Source organism: Neophocaena asiaeorientalis, unplaced genomic scaffold (genome assembly GCF_003031525.2).
Source record: "Neophocaena asiaeorientalis asiaeorientalis breed wild unplaced genomic scaffold, Neophocaena_asiaeorientalis_V1.1 scaffold635, whole genome shotgun sequence".
Classification (NCBI taxonomy): Eukaryota; Metazoa; Chordata; class Mammalia; order Artiodactyla; family Phocoenidae; genus Neophocaena; species Neophocaena asiaeorientalis.
In genome coordinates this window covers 1,862,987-1,882,655 of record NW_020174929.1, presented here as the reverse complement: position 1 = coordinate 1,882,655, position 19,669 = coordinate 1,862,987, and the positions used below count along the sequence as shown (strand labels likewise).

General features: G+C 49.9%; 1 protein-coding gene across 1 annotated transcript in view; it reads right to left on the bottom strand.

The window, feature by feature from the left end:
• Positions 1-6,572, bottom strand: part of CTSB (cathepsin B) — a 22,676-nt gene extending 16,104 nt beyond the window's left edge. Inside the window, exon 1 of the mRNA XM_024761398.1 lies at positions 6,436-6,572. The gene's annotated coding sequence lies outside the window, so the exon portion shown is untranslated. The remainder of the gene's footprint in view (positions 1-6,435) is intronic.
• Positions 6,573-19,669: the final 13,097 nt, after the last annotated feature.

Sequence of the window (19,669 nt, the reverse complement as noted above, 5' to 3'; positions counted from 1 at the left end):
TATGCTAACACGTATATATGGAATTTAAGGGAAAAAATGTCATGAAGAACCTAGGCGTAAAACAGGAATAAAGACACAGACTTACTAGACAATGGACTTGAGGATATGGGGAGGGGGAAGGGTAAGCTGTGACAAAGCGAGAGAGAGGCATGCACATATATACACTACCAAACCTAAGGTAGATAACTAGTGGGAAGCAGCCGCATAGCACAGGGAGATCAGCTAGGTGCTTCGTGACCGCGTGGAGGGGTGGGACAGGGAGGGTGGGAGGGAGGGAGACGCAAGCAGTAAGAAATATGGTAACATATGTATATGTATAACTGATTCATTTTGTTTTGAAGCAGAAACTAACACACCATTGTTAAGCAATTATACGCCAATAAAGATGTAAAAAAAATGCCATATAAAAAAAAAAGATTGGTGGGAGCGGGCAACCTTGTCTTGTTCTTGACCTTAGTGCAAATGGTTTCATTTTTTCACCATTGTGGATGATACTTGCTGTAGGTTTGTCATTTATGTCCTTTTTTATGTTGAAGAAAGTTCCCCCTATGCCTACTTCTGCAGGGCTTTTATCATAAATGGGTGTTGAATTTTGTCCAAAGCTTTCTCTGCATGTTTTGAGATAATCATATGGCAAGCTTGATTTTTAAAACAGGCTTCTTACGTAATTAAGAATCCTTTGTAGACTGGTTTCTAAATCTGATCTAAGGAGACAGTACATGTACCTGAAATTTCCAAATCAGCCAGCTGCAATCTTCTGACTAATCCAGAAGAAGATGGATGCATGTCCAGCCACAGTCTTTCATCAGGTCCTCTGCTCTTCCTTACCCACTGCTGCCGCTTAAATACTGCTGACCCCTTTCACTGTTGGCTCTAAAGAACTGAGTGCCTACATTTTTCCTATAGCCACAAATTAAGATTGTTTCTTTCATGTCAGCAAAGTGGCTCTAGGCATGGGGGGGGGCGGGGGAGGTGGAAGGGCTGGAGGGTTGTGAAGGTTCAGTGGGACCTTGCTACAGCTTGTGTTTCTTTCTCTTCCCCAAAGGCTGCTCTTGCCCCTTGCCGTCACCGCGGCACTGGCTCCGGGAGCCTGGGCCATTTCAGCGCACCCACACAGAAGCAGGCAGGCCTGCGCTTCCCCTCCATGTCAGCCGCCCACTTACACCTCCATGTTGGAGCGGTACAAGCGCCTTGACCTCAGATGTGCTCTGATCGACCCAAAGGACACCCAGGACCTCTCCTTGAGTCTGAAGCACAGCCTCGACGTGGTCTTTCTGTTTTACGTCTTGGTTCCTAATGGAAACATGTGAAGCTGCTTTCTGGCTTATAATCTTTAAATCAAAACCAAAACCAAACAAAAACAGCTGCCAGTCTTCATCCTCACAGCTTTAAGGAGACAGATGGCCAGGCACCGCTGGCTCTCCAGCCCCTAGAGCCCAGCTCCCCGCAGCTGAATGCGCCCAAGCAAGCGCTGTGTGGCCCAGAAAAGGCACCCAGCGCGTCACTGCAGGCTCCAGAAGCTGTGAGAAGGCCCCACCTGCCTCCGCCACCTGAACCCTTTCGGACACTCACAGGGACTCCCCTGCTCCCCGTCTGCCTGAAATAAGTGACTAATTCCCACCAGGCTCAGCAGGGAGGCCTCCTCGAGCTGCTCTCCCATGGTGCCTGGAAACCGCGCGGCTACACTGCCCACAAATGGGACACTGCTTAAGGTCGGTCACAGCAGCTCATAACCTGCACACTTAGATAATTACTCTCCTAGGCCTAAAACCATGGACCCCCCAAGAAGGCCCTCAGCGGTCAAAACATTTTGTAGTTTTGAGAAACATGACCATTTGGGCAAAGTTCTGGAAAGTTCTGGAGGCTTTTGCTTGCTGGATTGCTCCCCGACTCTGACCCTGACTTAGTGAGATGCTGAAGAGGTGCTTCATCCCCGTGTCTCAGCTTCTAAAACGGGCGTGCTGCCTGGATTCTGAAGGACCTTGGGGCTACTTCATAAAAGCTTCCAGAAATCCTTGGAGATTCAAATGAGATTAGTGTGCCATGCCTCTCCAGCCTGCGGGAACACAGCAGCTCCCTAATTCAATCCCAGGCTAGAGTACATCTCCCTGCTGGCTGGGCACTGGTGGGGGGGATTGGCAGACACAAGAACAAGCAACAGAAAGGCCTCGCCTCTCCGGCTTTGTCTGGGTTTCCTCCCCTGGGGCCCTGGGAAGATACATTCCCCTCGCCAGGCTGCTGGGAGATGGAAGGAGACGTCTTCCCTGCAGCCTGGCTGGGTGTGGACAGCCCTACTGCCAACAGAAAACAATCCCTCACGCACCAGAACCAGCAGCGCAAACATACAGCTCCCTGTGCACAGGCCGGTTAACTCCTGCCATCCCAGGGTAATTCTTCTATTCTCAGCTGTATCCCAGTGTGGAAGAAAAATCATGATCCCCCTACTCAGATGATGGTATATCCTGCTATCTTGACCACCAGAACAAAGTACCCCCCAAATACCTGCAGGGCTAAGTATTTGGAGAAGGGGGGGCTGATGGCTCCCAGCTGATGTGTGACAAGGCCTGTACCCTGGAGCGGCTGAACCCCTTGGGCGGCATCGCCTTCCCAGGTCTTGCACAAGCCCAGAGGCCATGTGACTGGTTTGTTCCAGTGAGCACATCCTGCCCCAGTCCAGGTCAGCAGGTCAGGGGGTCACGGAGAAGCTCAGCCCCGCTGGGTCTCTCGGCAGAGTAGCTAGTTTCACACTGCTCTATACTGGATCAGTTCACTATCTAGATGGTATCTGTCCCATCCTCCTTGCCGCATCCGTGCTGGTAACTCTAGGTTACCTTGATGACCAGACTAAGTGAGTGATTTGCCCCATAGAGACAGGTAATACAGTCAAGACTGCAGGCACCATCCTTCCCAGCACCCAGCATTCATAAGATGGTAGTGATGGAAAAGGGCCTCTGGTCTTGATTAAGGTTTTTGTTTCCCAGGTGAGGGGAACTGAAGCTTAAGAAAAGACCCAAGGCAAGCTCTGGATGGTGTACCTGGGTAGGGACAGAACTGCCAAGAGATCGAATTGTAGAGATTCCTCCACAATTATCTGGGTGACACCTGTCACGTCACAAACTTGCAGATGCCTCAGTATTCTCACCTGTGAAGTGGAAGAGTCAGACTTCCAGTACCCAAATCCACATGCATCCTCAAAGTTAAAAAATCAGAAAATATTATCTAATTGCAGACAAGTCCAGATACCTAGGTTAGGATCAAAAGAAGCCTTCTTAAGTTCTTGCTGTGGACAAACACATTAGAACCCACAAACTATCACTGATCAACAACAAAAATAGAAAAATCTCATCAATGATTTCCTAGAGCAAAGAATTAAATTCGACTTCCCAGTCATGCAAATCAAAACAAGGACAGCATTTCAAACGCACCAGACTGGCAGAAATTAAAGTCCGATAATGTCTGGTGTTGGTAAATATGAGAGACAAAAACCTTCAAGGCCACTGGAAATATATGTTGGTAAAACCTCATTGGACAGCACTGTCAGTATCTAGAAAAATGGAAGGTGCACACACCTTAGGACCCAGCAACTTACTGACTTCCGCTGCTTCTGCCCTAGAGAAACTCTTGCAAGTGTCTGACAGAGACAAGGATACTGCAGCGCTGAGAACAGTGAAAAAGCAAAACTAACTATCCCTCGGGAAATAAATACACCGTGCATTTAAGATGAATGAACTGGACCTGCTATGTATTAATGTAAATCAATCTCACAGACACAAGTGGAAAAAGGACACATGCAGTATAATTAAAGTATGTTAATTTCAATAACATTATTCACAAATTGATACAAAGTATTAAAAGAACAAGGAGAAAAAAAACCCAACCAGGCAGGAGAATCATAAAGAGAAGAGCAGTTAGGAGTTACAAGGTCCCTCAGACACCAGTAACAGATTTGCAGAGTGAAGAAGCTGGAAGCTGCTGCCTGCCCACGGGGGCCATGACCAGCAGGGAAGGCACTGACTCTAAGACCACACACACACACACACACACACACACACACACACACACACACTCACCTGAGATAAGAAGCTGTGGGTGCTGCAGAAAGCAGGTGGGGATGAGGCCTGTGCTTTAAAACGGGACTGAAGTCTAAATGTTTAATGGTGTTTGATCCCTAGATCCCCCTCCTACCTAAACTAGGTTGGGATGTGAACATACCAGGCATGGAGGAACTCGGGAGTCATCTCCCAGGCACCCTTGCTTAGGCAGCTCTGGAGTGTGCGCTGAGCGTGAACCAAGAAAGATGAAGACACGGGACGAGGGGTGGAATGCCAACAGCCTCCCAAAACCCAGTGAGTCCAACACACACCTGCGTGTGCTTCAACTAGATTCGTCAATTTACCGTCAATCCTGACCACCTCTACACGTGAGGCTGAACCATATCCAAGTGCCTGACTGCAATCCTCCTTGATGTACAAAAACTACCATTTCATAGAGTTCAGCCTCACGTATTTCCAACGCTTTCCTTATGCTAAACTGCCCAAAACAGGCGGCAGACACTGTGGGTCCTCACCGTCAAACGTTTCAGTTCTTCTCTCCCGAGCACAGGGATATTCAATACAACCCCAACTCATCACCACATTTAAGAAAACCACCCAAGAGACAACCCAAGGCTCACCTGAAAGCACTCTTCCTTCACTTCCCAATCCAGCTGCCAATGGTAACACAAGGTATCTTAGCCCTAAAACGTAGACCACATCCTACTCCAACTCCCAGGGCCGGCAGCTGGGGAAAGAAAGAGCCCATCTACAAGGAGGGCCGCAGCCCAGGCTGCTGAATCGGCAGCACACAGGAAGGTGCTTCCTGGAGCTAAAGGGCTTCCACACTCACTGCCTGGCCAGTTCAGAAACAGGCTGTCCAGACCCAGCAGTAGGGGAGCTCAAGTGGAGTCAGGGCTGTGTCTGGCCCAAGTCGCCTTCCCCTGGGCCTGGGAAGCCCCCAGATAAGGGATCAGCACCCTTCCACTTGGCTGCACCCCAGCTCTGGGACAAAAATGCCCCCAAAGGTTTGAGTGAATCCATTCTCCAGGGTGCCTTCAACTCGTTGGGAAAGCCACACAGGTTGGGGGCAGCACAGCCCCTTTCTCTACGAAGCTCAAAGGCGCTAAGTCACCATCCCCAGTGCCAACAGGAAACAATCCTCCAGCAAGTTAAGGATGTTATGAAAGAAAAGGAAAGTAGCCTTTACCAAAGCAGACGCCCTGCTAAGGCTCTTCCTCATATCACCCTGCGTCTATAGATTCAATTAGATGAACGCATCTCAGCTGCATTCGCCTCTAGTGAGGCACCTGAGGGTCGGTTTTTCCAAAGGTAACCAAAGGTTCTAGGTCTCCCTTTGAACCCCTCCTCCCCCCACTGGGTACGAGTCTCTCCTGGGTCAGGGGGAGGGAATGTGGAGCCTGAGCTACTGTCCTTCTCCCCGTGCCAGCATACTGGCTTCCTCAGTGCCGGGGGAAGGGGTTGACCCAGGCCCACGAAGAAGACAAATCCAATTCACGTCTACCTGGACAGCCGGCGGACCCCCAAACTCGGTCACCCCACAACGCTCCCTCTCCGAGGCCTCCACGGTCATCAGCTGAGGGACAGGCGATGCCCCCGGGGCTCTGCCTTCGCCTCCCCCGCAGCACCCTGGGCCCAGACCGGCTCCCTTCCTTAGCAATCCAGGGAGGGGCCCGGCCTCTCCCTCCCCCGACACTCCCGGGGCTGGCACCCCGGGTCCTACAGCCTCCTGTCCCCCCCTCTGCTTAGTTTCTCCTCCCATCTGTGGATTTAACTCTTCCTGTGGGTCCCACCTTCCTCCACCCAGTTCCAGGTTCCTGTTTCCCAATTTCTGTCCTCTGGGGGTCCCTGGACTTGGGTGTGATTGTGTGCAAGAAACTGCCCGGGCAAACCCTTTAGAAAAAGAATGCACCTAAAACTGATGCAGGTAAATATTATCATCCCAGCAATTTGCCGAGGAAACTGAGGCCCATTAGCTCAAAAGGGGCTGAGGAGCCGAGCTGCCGCCGAAGTCAGCGGGGCCCGGGCCAAGCTCTTCCTCGCAGGCTCCTCCCTCGGATCCCACCGCCCGGCCCTCCCCGGCCCTGAAGACGGCGGACCGTGGGGTCTGGATGACCCGGCCTGGGGTCAGAACACGACTCGGAGACTGGGGGCTGGTGGGGGGCGGGGGGGAACACGAGCCTCCCAGCCGGAGTGGGAATGGGGGAGGAGCACCGGCTACTCGCTCTGGGATTGAGTTTTGCTTTTCTCACCACAACGACATCCGGGAGGACGCCGTGCCGCCCCGGCTCGCCCGGCTACGACTGCCCGAGGGTCCCCCTTTCCCCCGGCCAGGGACGCCGGTCTCCCCATCCCCCCAACCCGCCCGCACGCACTCACTCACCGCGCTCCGCTGCCGTCGCAGAGGGCCTGGGCCTGCAGACTGAGACCGCCCTGGCCGGCGCTGGTGATAATGCCGGTGCCTGAGCAGCAGCTGTAGCTCCTCAGGGCCGCCCCCGCGCTAAGTAGAGCGCCCGGCCCCGCCCCGCGCTCGACTGACTCCTCACGTGACCGCCGGCGCCCCGCCCCGCCCCGCGCCCGGCTGACTCACCACGTGACCGCCGGCGCCCAGCCGCCGCGCCCGCCCGGCTCCCGGGCCTCCAGCCGCTTGGGGAGAGGGGTTCTGAGCGCCGCCGGCTTCCACCCTGCGCGCTGGGACCCGTGCGGAGCGGAAGGGGGCTGGAGGCGGCCCTCGGGCCTCACCCTGCCTGGAGAGATTCCCCGGGGCCCACCCGGCCGAGACGCAGCGCATCAAAGCCAAAGCCTGGATTCTTGAAGGAGGGGACAGCTGTTTCTTATTTCGTTGATCCAGAAACAACTGCCAGAGATGGGGGGTATCGAGACAGCAGGCTTCCCAGAAAAGCCTTAAAAGGCTGTTAGCTTTACTATTCTGAGACTGTGCCTATCAGATCGTCCAGCTATGTAAGAAAAAAAAAAGGTAGTAGTTAATTACCACTGAGTACCAATTTCAGGAGCTGCATCAGGATTTCTATAGAGAAGCACCTGAGAGGCAAAAATCTGTTTGGAAGAGTGATTGCCAGGAGGCCGGTCCTGAAGAGGACGTACACAGCAAGCACACTGTTGTACCTGAAGTTTACTTGGTGGGGGTTCCTATGGAGGCTGATGGAGGGGCTCAAGTCCCACTTGGTTCCATGATTCCCCGGATGTTTTTTTAAAATAAATTTATTTATTTATTTATTTGGGGGCTGTGTTGGGTCTTCGTTGCTGCGCGCGGGCTTTCTCTGGTTGCTGCGAGCGGGGGCTACTCTTCATTGTGGTGTGAGGGTTTCTCATTGCGGGGGCTTCTCATGTTGTGGAGCACGGGCTCTAGGCGTGTGGGCTTCATTAGTTGTGGCACGCGGGCTCAGTAGTTGTGGCTCACAGGCTCTAGAGCGCAGGCTCAGTAGTTGTGGCACACGGGCTTAGTTGCTCCGTGGCATGTGGGATCTTCCCGGACCAGGGCTAGAACCTGTGTCCACTACATTGGCAGGCGGATTCTTAACCACTGCGCCACCAGGAAAGTCCCCTGGATGTTTCTAACATGACAATCTTGCGAGGTTGGTATGATCCCAGTATTATCCAACGGGCTCAGAAAAGTCTGGTATTTTATCCTGGTGCTCCTGTAGTAAGAAAGCTGTAGATCTGGCCAACTCCAGCAGGCCCTGGATGTCTGCTGTGTCCTGCAGATGCCTGGCCATGAGCTGTGACACAGTCCCTGTGCATGCCAGGGCCCTTCAGAGAGCTCTCCGGACACATGTGGTCACACCTGTTTGGTCCCAGTTAGGGGTAAGAGTGGAAGGAAAAAAGACTCAGTCCACACATGGTTGCTGCATCCTCAAGTGTGTGGAATATCCAAGGAACTTACAACAGCAGCTGTAAGCAGGGGATCAAGAGACTCCAGCCTTGGACTCCAGACTGCAAGTCAGTGTTTTGCCAAGTCACCTTCATATGACATCAGTCATTCTTGAATTCCATAAGAGTGCTCATAAGAGGCACAAGTAGGAGGACACGCCCATGATCACGATAAATCTCTCTCTCTCCCTCTCTCTTCTTTATAGCATGACAAGAGGAGTGCCAAGTGCTTTCCATGCGTTCTCTCAATTTTACGGGATTTTGGATGGGTGCCATTATAGAGATAGAAATCCCTTTTGAAATAGAACAAAAGAAAAATAAGCAGGTACTACTAGAGTAGAATTGAACCATTCCCGGGAGATCCAGGAGTGCTTCATGGAGGAAGCAACATGCCACAGGATCTATGTTACTTCCCTCTTTGCTCTCACTGGTTCTTAAGCTCCAAGAGGACCAGGATTTTGCCTGTGTTGTTCCCTCTGCATCCCCAGCACATAGTAGCGTGCTTGGCACCTAGTAGAGAACGAACACTTGTTCATTGAGTGAATTCATAAATGAATGAAATGGACTTTGAAGGTTTAATAGAATTTTGGCTTAACTTGCCAGGTTTGGGACCAGGGAATAGCTCTCAGAATGTACAGAAGGGCCTTGGCCTGTATGCACAGAAGATGTTTGCCTGTTGAGCTTCTGGAAAAGAGGCCTAGGTATACAACCAAAAGAGATAAAAACATATCCTCACAAAAACTTGGATTCAGATGTTCATTGCAGCATTATTCACAATAAACAAAGGGTAGAACAACCCAGTGCCCGTCCACTGATAAACTGATACACAATACGCCATATGCCCATATAACGGAATGGTACTCATTTATAAAAAGGAATGAAATATCGGTACATACTATGGCATGGATAAGCCTTGAAAACATTTATGCTAAGTGAAAGAAGCCAGTCACAAAGACCACATATTATATGATCCCATGTATATGAAATGTCCAGAAAAGGCAAATCTATAGAGATTGAAAGTAGATTAATGATTGTCTCAGGATGGGGGGGCAGACAGGGAGATGGGAGATTTGGGAGGTGAGAGCTAAAAGGTATGGGATTTCTTGAGTAATAAAAGTGCTCTAAAATTGATTGTGGTGATAGATATATATGTACCCTATGAGCCTAGTAAAAAAAAAACATTGAATTGTACACTTTTAAATGAGTAAATATTTTGGTATGTCAGTTATATCTCAATAAAACTATTACAAAAAATTTTTTTAAAGACTTTAAGGAAGTACTGGAAAAGGCTAAAGTAGAAACAATCCTCCCCCCACTTTTTCTGGCTGTCCTTTAAAAAGTCCCTTTTCTGAAGAAATACCTGGTCTGTTTCTCCCTCTTTTGTAAACACTTGTAAATTCATTTTCCTCTGACCTCTTTCTGCCAGCTTCTAAATCCAGAGGAGTTAGGCTGGTGGTGGAGAGATTTTTAATGGATGGTCTGTCGATATTTACTGGGCTCTTTAGTAGCTGACAGTGGAGTCTGACGGTTTGGGCATCAGCTAGTTCTTCCTCCCAGGTGTTAACCCAACAGAGTGACAACTGATAAGAGCGAATCCTCTCTCTACCTTCTTTCTTTAAAAATATTTATTTATTTATTTGGTTGTATGGGATCTTAGTTGCAGCAGGCGGGCTCCTTAGTTGTGGCTCACCAGCTCCTTAGTTGCAGCATGCATGTGGGATCTAGTTCCCTGACCGGGGATAGAACCCAGGCCCCTTGCATTGGGAGCGCAGAGTCTTAGCCACTGGACAACCAGGGAAGTCCCACAGATAAGACCTTTTGAAGGTCTCCTTGGGCCCCTAATTCTTACTTTAGGCCTTTTATGAGCCTGAGAGTGTGATCTCCTGAGACCTCTAGCAGGTGGAAGGAAGGAAGTATTTGAAGGAGGATTTCTTTCCCCCATTATGCCCTGCCCCCAGTTCACTCAAGCCTACAGGGCCAGAAGCACTGGATTCTACCATGAACCAGAATCTTCTGAGCTTCCTGGAGGGCTCTGACCAATGGGAAGAGTTGACAATAGTCTCCTGCACAGAGATCTTGTTCCCTGAAAGCTGGGTTCACCTCTTGGTGGATGTTGAGCCAATAGACACAACCAAGTCAAAGATCAGGAGAAGGATGTATATTACTTGCAGCAAGGAAGGAGAACACTGGGGACCTTTCCCAAAGCAGTATCTCCCCAAACAGCAAAACTTGGGAAGGTTTAAGCTAAGGGTACATACATATTAATGAAGGGGCTTGAGCAGAGGACCATTAGCACAGAATTGGGGCTAAGGTCAACAGAGTCCAAGTCTTAGCTGACTGAAGTCGGGAGGGTCAACGTCATCATTCTGTCCTCCACCTGGGTAGGGACCTTTTTCCCGCAGAACTCTAAGATATATTGGTGGGACTTCCCTGGTCGGGGAACTAAGATCCCACATGCCATTCAGCCACAAGAAATAAATTTTTTAAAAGGATATATTATTATGTATACCCGTTGAGGAGAAACTAGGACTCTGCTTTATCACTGCACTACTTGACTGCCTTTTCTCTATTCCTGCGTTCCTTTGTTCCATTAAAATCATTAATTACTGAGACCTACTCAAGGGCAAGCATTGTGGCCAGGCTTAGATCACAAAAGGGCTTAGGCCAAAATGGGTTCTCTTGTATCAAGAAAACCATTCCTGGATCCCTTTCTCCAGGACCCCCTACCCTAGCTGCTTACAATCTCCCTTCTCAACACTCTTTTTTCCCACTGGTCCTAGCCAGGATAGAAAAAAAAAAAAAAAACAGACCCAGAAAAACCTGGGTTTGATTTCTAGTTCCAAAGTTTCTTCACTTTTCCCAGCCTCTAAACAGGTTGTTATGAGGGGATAATTTAAGTTAGATTCTGTGTAGTGCACCAACCACAGTGCCCATGAAACCGAGCAGGACACTAAGGGGCCTTCCTGGTGACAAACTCCCCCCATGTTCCCCACCTCTTGTTTGTAAAAAACCTTTAACTTCCTAGGTCTTCCTCAAGTTCCAAAGAGCAGATTTAATCAGAGAAATTTAAAAATGCAGAAACAAAGGAAAACAGTGAAAGAAGACAAAATAATAATAGTTTAGCCATAAAACAGAGTCAAGGACCTTTAGTTCCTCCTCAAGGACTATAGATAATATCCTGAAGCATATCCTTGAGTTGTTTTGCAGAGACAAAAACCCCCCATCAGGTGGAAGATGTTAACTACATTCGGACCACCAGCAGCAAAGCACTTAGACGCCAGACCTGCTGGAGCCAGAAAACTGATAATTGAGATCACCTTGTTACTGCCTCACCAACTAATTAGAAGGATGTCCATGAGTTGATCATGTACCCCAAACCCTCCCTCTCACTTTGTCTTTAAAAACCCTTCCCTAAAAGCCAGTGGGGAGTCCAGGTCTTTTGAGCGTGAGCTGTCCGTTCCCTTTGCTTGGCCCCACAATAAATGCTGTACTTTCCTTCACCACAACCCGGTGTCAATATATTGGCTTTGCTGCACATCTGGGTGAGCGGAACCAAGTTTGGTTTGGTAACACCCACAAATACACTCTTCAAGTTTACAAAGCTCCTCCTACTTTCTAATGGCCAGAGCGAGATATATAGAAAGTTCTGGTCTTAAAACATGGACAATACCAAATGTTGGCAAGGATTTGAAGCAATGGGGGTTCTTTTCCTTTTTTTTAATTAAAAGTAGTGAGAGAGGAAGCAAGCTCTCTGGAGTCTCTTCTGATAAGGGCACTCTCAGGACCTCAACTAAACCTAATTCCCAAAGACCCCACCTCCAAATACCATCTCACTGGGGGTTAGGGCTTCAACATGTGAAATCTGGGGGGGACACGATTCAGTCCATTAATGGAGTTAGTTAAGGGAGTTAATACATGTAAGGCACCAAGCGCCCAGCACAGGAAACACACTCCAGATCAAGAGTGCTGACCACACATGTGAATATGTTTGTACTCATATAGCTCTTTACAGTTTGCAAAGCAGTCTCACCCTCATAATCTTTCCCACTTGGAGCCTCTTAGCCGCCCTCTGAGGTAGGCTTCCTCCAGATGAGAAAACCCAGGAGAGGCTGGGCCATTTGCTAAAGTCACGTGCACTTAAGTCTCCTGACTCAGCCCATGTGTTTCCTGTCTCTTCTTCTCAGGTCACCGGCACCACTTTTAGCAAAATGTGTCCCCTTGGACCCACTCCAAGGCTGCCTAGGAGCTCGCAAAGGGGTCTGAGTTACAGAGAATTGACGAGTCTGCTTTGGGTCCCATACTTGGGGGTCTCCTGGAATGTGTCAGACTTGTTTCTGTCCTAGGTACTAAGTTTCCCCTAGAGACAGATCTGTTGACTTAGCTCTCTGTGAAAAAGCAGCTCCATGCCGTCAGCAGTGAATAGAGAACATACAATCAGCAAAGTCATCAGGAAGAGTGACAATAGGGAAGTACCCCAATTCGGAGTTCTCCATCATTTGGGGCTCAAATGGGAGAAAAGTTTTATTACCGTACACCAGCAGAAATCGTTTCTGAGTATGAGATTCTTTTTGCTAAGGGAAGGTAAAGAGTAAACTGTTCCCATTTAAATGCATAGTCATTGCTCTGGCTCATTTTAGAGACCAGTGAGGTCATCATGGACGGATGGTGTAATTTCTCTATCGATTTCAGAAGGCTTGTTTGCTGTAGATGGCCAATAAGTACTTTTCAAAAATCAACTAATCTTCAGAGAAGATCTTTTATTTCTCATGAATTCTTCTTGTGCTTGAGGATGTCTTTAGATTTTAGAAGTCCATGGTGAGGAGACTTCCCTGGCGGTCCAGTGGTTAAGACTCCATGCTCCCACTGCAGGGGGCACGGGTTTGATCCCTGGTCAGGGAGCTAAGATCCCACATGCTGCACAGCACAGCCAAAAAAATTCAAAAAAAAAAAGAAAAGAAAGAAAAGAAATGCATGGTGAGATACGAAATCCTTTGTTTTCTCCAGATGTCTGCCTGTGTGAGCTCCCATCCTCATCTATTTAGTCTATTTATGTTGGGTTCTGTGGAGGTGAGAAAACCTCCTCTAATTGGCATTGGTCTGTGACTGGATGAATAAAGTATCTTCTGATTGTTAGTCATCTAATTTGCCTGTGTGTGAAGGGGAGTAGCGGATTAGTCATCAGGGAGTAGGTGGGGGAAGTTGGTGAATTTGCAACAAGAGCTGAGAAGGGCTTGAGCATCCACTGGGGCCAGGGTACAGCCTGAATCCCAGTCAGTTTTCTGCCTTCCGTTCAGCCAGGAGTGGCCTTCAGTCCTGGAGCAGGAGCTTCACACATGCTCGTGGCTGGGGTAACAGGCTCATGAACCCATAAAAGAATGGTGCCTCCTGGGCTTCCCTGGTGGCGCAGTGGTTAAGAATCCACCTGCCAATGCAGCAGACACGGGTTCGAGCCCTGGTCCGGGAAGATCCCACATGCCGTAGAGCAACTAAGGCTGTGTGCCACAACTACTGAGCCTGTGTGCCACAACTACTGAGCCCACGTGCCACAACTACTGAGCCCGTGTGCCACAACTACTGAAGCCCGTGTGCCACAACTACTGAAGCCCACATGCCTAGAGCCCGTGCTCCACAACAAGAGAAGCCACCGCAATAAGAAGCCTGCGCACCGCAACGAAGAGTAGCCCCCACTCGTCACAACTAGAGAAAGCCTGGGCACAGCAACAAAGACCCAACGCAGCCAAAAATAAAGTTTAAAAAAAAAAAAGAACGGTGCCTCGTGCCAGCAGAGTGAATGTGACCTGTAGGAGGCCGGCTTCTAGCTGTCAGCAATCTGCTGGTAGCGCTGGGCCAGAGGTCCATCAGGAAGCTAAGGGCAGGAGGACAGGCTGAGCTCGAGCCTGCAGCCAGCCGTTGCCATGAACAGGCACATCAGCTCATGCCCAGGGGCAAGAGGGGAACTAGGGTCTGTGTGTCTGAGACAAGCCTGAGTTAATCAAGGCAAAAATATCTATGCTGTTAGCAAAAATATCCTTGCTCCTTTTTACGCTTTGCTATTTTCTTGCACCTTAGGTTTTCACCTGGGACCTCACCTCCCTTTAGATTCAGGTAAAATGAATGGAAAACTTCCATTTTGACGGTCTTTGGATGTTAAAGGTGTCCCTAGATGTTGCAAATCTCCAGATGAAGGAGGATACTGCGGGAGGAGGACGTGCTTGCTTTCTGAAGACGTAAAACTCCACCCTTGTTCAACTCCTTTATTATTTTATTTATGTATTTATGTATTTATTTTGGCCACACCGTGAGGCACGGGGGATCTTAGTGACCTGACCAGGGATCAAACCCTCACCCCCTGCAGTGGAAGCACGAGGTCTTAACCACTGGACCGCCAGGGAAGATCCACCACCCTTGTTCCATTTCTGAAGCTCACACTGAATCTGGTGAGTTTAGTAAACCCTCCTGGAGATTTAGGAACAGACCGCGAGGATGGGCAGCTGGAGGCCATGAGGTGGAAGAGAGCTGTACCTTGCAGAAAGCCATCCAGAACCCGAGGCATCTCCTTCCATAAGATGTTCTTTGCCGACCCCACCGTGCTGGATTTCATGTCGCCCCGACTTCTCCTCTCTCCTTCCCTGCCTCACGTACAGCTGCCTCCCCGCTTCTCTGATGTCGGGGTCCTTGCTGACATTCATCCACCCCACAAGGTCTCATCTGTCCCAACCTGGCCTAGCTCAAGATCCTTCCTGTATCGGTTGGAGTTCTGGGTTCAGCTGTGCTCTCTCTTTTTAATTTCATTTCTCCAGGCAAGTTCCTTTTGCAAATCCCAATCTTGCTCAGCTGAACGAAGTGGGTCAGGGCAGGACTGCTGTGGGGTTGTGCGCACATGGAGACTCCACGTTGTCCTGGCCTCCCAGGTTCCAGGTGCCCCAGGGGAGCCCAACACTGGGAGGGGCTTGGAGGTGCAGCTCCTTCGTAGGTGGCACGAGTGAGGCACTCATGCTGCAAAAGCCCTCCCAGGCAAGGGAACACGTTCGAGACACACCTACCAAGGTTGCCCTGAAGATTTCTTCAGGTTTTTAAAATGTATTTTTTACTTTTGGCTGTGCCACAGGGCTTGCAGGATCTTAGTTTCCGGACCAGGGATTGAACCCGGGGCCACGGCAGTGAGAGCGCCAAGTCCTAACCACTGGACCACCAGGGAACTCCTCAGTTGTTTTTTTAATAGACAGTTTTGTAGAGCCTGTTGAGGTTCACAGCAAAATTGATGGGAAGGTACAGAGATTTCCCATATATTCCCTGCCCCCGGCAAGCATACAGCTTCCCCCGCTACCACCATCCCCCACCAGATGGTACATTTGCTACAAGTGATGAATCTACATTTGAACATCATTATTGCTCAGAGTCCACGGTTTATATTAGGGTTCACTTTTCTTTTTCTTTTTTTTTTTGTGGCTGCATTGGGTCTTCGTTGCTGCGCACAGGCTTTCTCTAGTTGCAGCGAGCAGGGGCTACTCTTTGTTGCGGTGCGTGGGCTTCTCACTGTGGTGGCTTCTCTTGTTGCGGAGCACGGGCTCTAGGCACGCGGGCTTCAGTAGTTGTGGCTCGCGGGCTCAGTAGTTGTGGCGCACAGGCTTAGTTGCTCTATGGCATGTGGGATCTTCCCGGACCAGGGCTCGAACCCGTGTCCCCTGCATTGGCAGGCGGATTCTTAACCACTGCGCCACCAGGGAAGCCCAGAATGTGAGTTTTGCCACCCACAAACCTGACACCAGATCCAGGCTCTGACACTCACTCACTGTGAGAACTGGGACAGGTTAACTGATGTCTGTGAGCCTCGATTTCTTCTGCAAAATAATCAGAGTGCTTATGAGGGTGAGAGGGAGTATCCCAGGTACATTCGTCTGCTCAGCCTACTGCAACAGTAGGCTGAGAGAACCACAGACTCGGGGGCTTCAACAACAGAAATTTGTGTTCACACAGTTCTGGAGGCTGGAGGTCTGAGATCAAGGCGTCAGCAGGGTTGGTTTCTTCTGAGGCCTCCATCCTGGACTTGCAGATGGCCGCCGTCTCTCTCAGCCCTGTGGTGGTCCCTCCTCTGTGCTTGAGCACCACTGGTGTCTCTCTGTGTTCCAATTTCACCTTCTTATAAGTACACAGGTCAGGTTGGATTAGGGCCCACCCTCAAGGCCTGGCTTCATTTTAAGTTAATCACATCTTTAAGGGCTCTATCTCCAAACACAGTCACATTCAGAAGTACTGGGGAGGGCTTCCCTGGTGGCGCAGTGGTTGAGAGTCCGCCTGCCGATGCAGGGGACACGGGTTCGAGCCCTGATCTGGGAGGATCCCACATGCCGCGGAGCAACTGGGCCTGTGAGCCACAACTGCTGAGCCTGCGCATCTGGAGCCTGTGCTCCGCAACAGGAGAGGCCACAACAGTGAAAGGCCCGCGCACCGCGATGAAGAGGGGCCCCCACTCGCCGCAACTAGAGAAAGCCCTCGCACAGAAACGAAGACCCAACACAGCAAAAAATAAATAAATTTTAAAAAAAGCACTGGGGATTAGGGCTTCAACATATGAATATTGGGTGGCGGGGGGAACACACGATTCAGCCCATAACACCAGGGAAAGCTTCCAGCCAAGTAGTGGCCTCCACAGATCCTCATTATTATGAGACCCTGCTATTTCTTTCCCCAGCCTCTTTCTCCCTGCTCCTAAATCTGGAATGTTTTTGTGCTTTAGATAATTATGCAGGGGGTGATAGTAGTATTTTTCACAGAGCTTAATAGTAAAAACTAATTAATGGCAAGAAGAGAGGAAATGTGAAAAGCCTGCTTAGCATTGCTTTACAGTCTACCCTCAGGGACTTCCCTTGGGCTAGTCTTACTAGTAGAGAAATTGTCGCTGGTTCTGAATATGTGGAAAATGTGTTACTCCCAGGTCAAAAACATGCTGGTGGTTACAACCGACCTCTTGTGCCTTTTGTGATGGGGTATTTGCTGCATAAATGAAGAAAGGGTGTTTAGAGGATATTTCTACATCCACATTAGTGGAGTCTTTTTGGTGAGGTCTCTCTTAGTAGCATTTTTTTTTTTTTTGGCCACATTGCATGGCATGCGGGATCCCCAACCAGGGATCGAACCCATGCCCCCTGCAGTGGAAGCATGGAGTCCTAACCGTTGGACCACCAGGGAAGTCCAGTAGCATTATTATTTACTTTTATTGTCCTTGAAAGAGTCTAAGTAATCTTAAAATTGAAAGGCACCTCAACGTGACTGAGGGCCTTGTACGTGCCAGGTACCGTCCTGGATGTTGGGAATACAGAGAGGGTCTCGACAGGTTCTCTGTTCTCCCGGAGGGAGACTGTTTACAATAGCCCATACATCCACTGCCAAAGGTTACAAGGCAGTAGTACTTTCTATAGGTAACTTGAACCCTGGCTGGTGGTCACTGGCCTTCTGCCTGAACAGTGAGGGTGCTAGGATGCTTGCTACCTCACCAGGTCTCCCTGACATCTGAATACAGAGTTAGATCTCTGTCCTACTTGCCCCGCCCACCCAGGTTCAAGTATCACTTTCTGCCCAGGTGAGGCCGCCACATCCTTTGATTTGGGCCAAATGGCCTCGATTCCATCAGCTCATGCTCTTGGGATTCGGTTCCCAGACCTGACCTCATCCTGGTCGGGTTTCTTACCATTTACCACTATCTCCCTGAAAGCATGGCCTCCAGAATGGATCCAACCCAGAGCAGTGCAGTGCCTGGGGTGGGATGGGGGACAGCCCTCCCCACCAAGACCCAAGGGCCATTTTCTCCACAAGCAGTGCGCTCATGGATGGTTTCTCTATTTTTTTTTTTTTTTTTTTTTTTGCGGTACGTGGGCCTCTCACTGTTGTGGCCTCTCCCGTTGTGGAGCACAGGCTCTAGACACGCAGGCTCAGCGGCCATGGCTCACGGGCCCAGCTGCTCCGCGGCACGTGGGATCCTCCCGGACCGGGGCACAAACCCGTGTCCCCCTGCATCGGCAGGCGGACTCTCAACCACTGCGCCACCAAGGAAGCCCAATGGATGGTTTCTCTAAAGGCAAAAGAGTCTTTTTTCTCAAATTCCTAATGTCCAGACTCTTCATTAAATCACTTGACCTTCTCCCTTCTCTGTATTAGGGTTGGGTTAGGGCTACACAATCAAGTCACCTGTCTCTCATCCCCTTTATTGTTATGAATAATATGTTCATTTATTTATAGTAATGTTGACCAGCTGTGGTGTAACAAAGGCCTTGCCTTAAATATTTTATGGATTTCTAAAAGCCTGACCTGTGGTTTGAGCTGCAAAGAGGATGACAGGCATGCCTTTGTCTTTCCAGAACACTCCCAGGTCACTGTGAGCCCGAGGACAGGCCAGCCTCTTCTGCTCAACGGCAGTCCTTGAAGCAAACTCTTATCTCTGGGTTCCAGGGGAAAGGGACTTTGGAATTCGCAAAGACAGATTTTAAAATATATGTTATACATACATAACAAGTAAATATAAATGATAATAGTAGGGAATTCCCCGGCAATCCAGTGGTTAGGACTCCGCATTTTCACTGCCAAGGGCCTACGTTCAATCCCTGATCAGAGAACTAAGATCCTGCAAGCAGCGAGACAAGGACAAAAGAAAGATAATAAGAGTCTACGTGCACTTTCAGTGCACAATGTCATTGAGTCTTTACATCGACCCTGTAAGATCTTTTAACAGATTAGGAAACTGAGGCAGAACAGTGAGGTAACCTGTCCAAGGACCCAGAGCCAGTCAGCACTAAAGCCGGGACATGAAATCTGCTCATTTGGCTGCGATTCAGCAAATCAGTCGGGAGCAGTAACCAGCGCCACCAAGGGCCCTCCTAGAGCCAGGGGCCGGGAGAAGGTGGCGGGCAGAAAGCAGTGGGGCCCCAGAGCGCAGCCCAACCGGCTGGTGGCATTTTACCAGGGAGCCAGATGAACTGTACTTCAACACACACAAATACACACGTGTACACACCACACACACACACACGTCACACACACACACACACACATACACACACACACACATACACGTCCGTGTCCAGCAAAGGAGGGGGAGAAGGAAAGCAGGACGAGGGTTCTGACTGAGAGAATCTGAGACAGCTTTACCAAAGTGACCTCGGAGTTAGACTTTGAAAGACAGTAGAGTCTGAACAGGAGGAGGGGACTTGGGGAGCAGAGGCCCCAGATCCCTCTAGGCAGGGAACAGCAGGAACAAAGCTTTGGGCCCAGGGACGAGGCAGGCACATCCTGAGGAGGGCTGGGTGTGGCCAGGGGCCTGGGGGAGAGGACTCAGCAGGGGAAGCGCTGGGGTGATGGTGGACCCAGCACGGCTCCCGTTTCGAAGAATTTCTACATACGCTCTTTCCCTGTCGTGCCTTTGGAACTTGGAATTTGTCTTCGCAGCGCCCTCTGCTTCTAATGGTCTCCCCCTCTTTATTTCCACCTGAGTTCCAGGCTAAGAATAAACGCACCTCTTCCCTGAAGCATTTATTGATCCCGTGGCGGGAAGGACCTCACCCTCCTGAGCTACTGGAGCTAATGGCTTGTGGTCATTCGGGGTAAGTACACTGGGAGCCCTGGGAGGGAGGGACGGTGCCCTGCTCACCTCTGTCCCTTTCCAGGACCCCGTTTCTGTCCCTGCACGTGGTGCTCATCCCAGCCCCTCCTCTGAATAAGTCCGTGGACTTGCC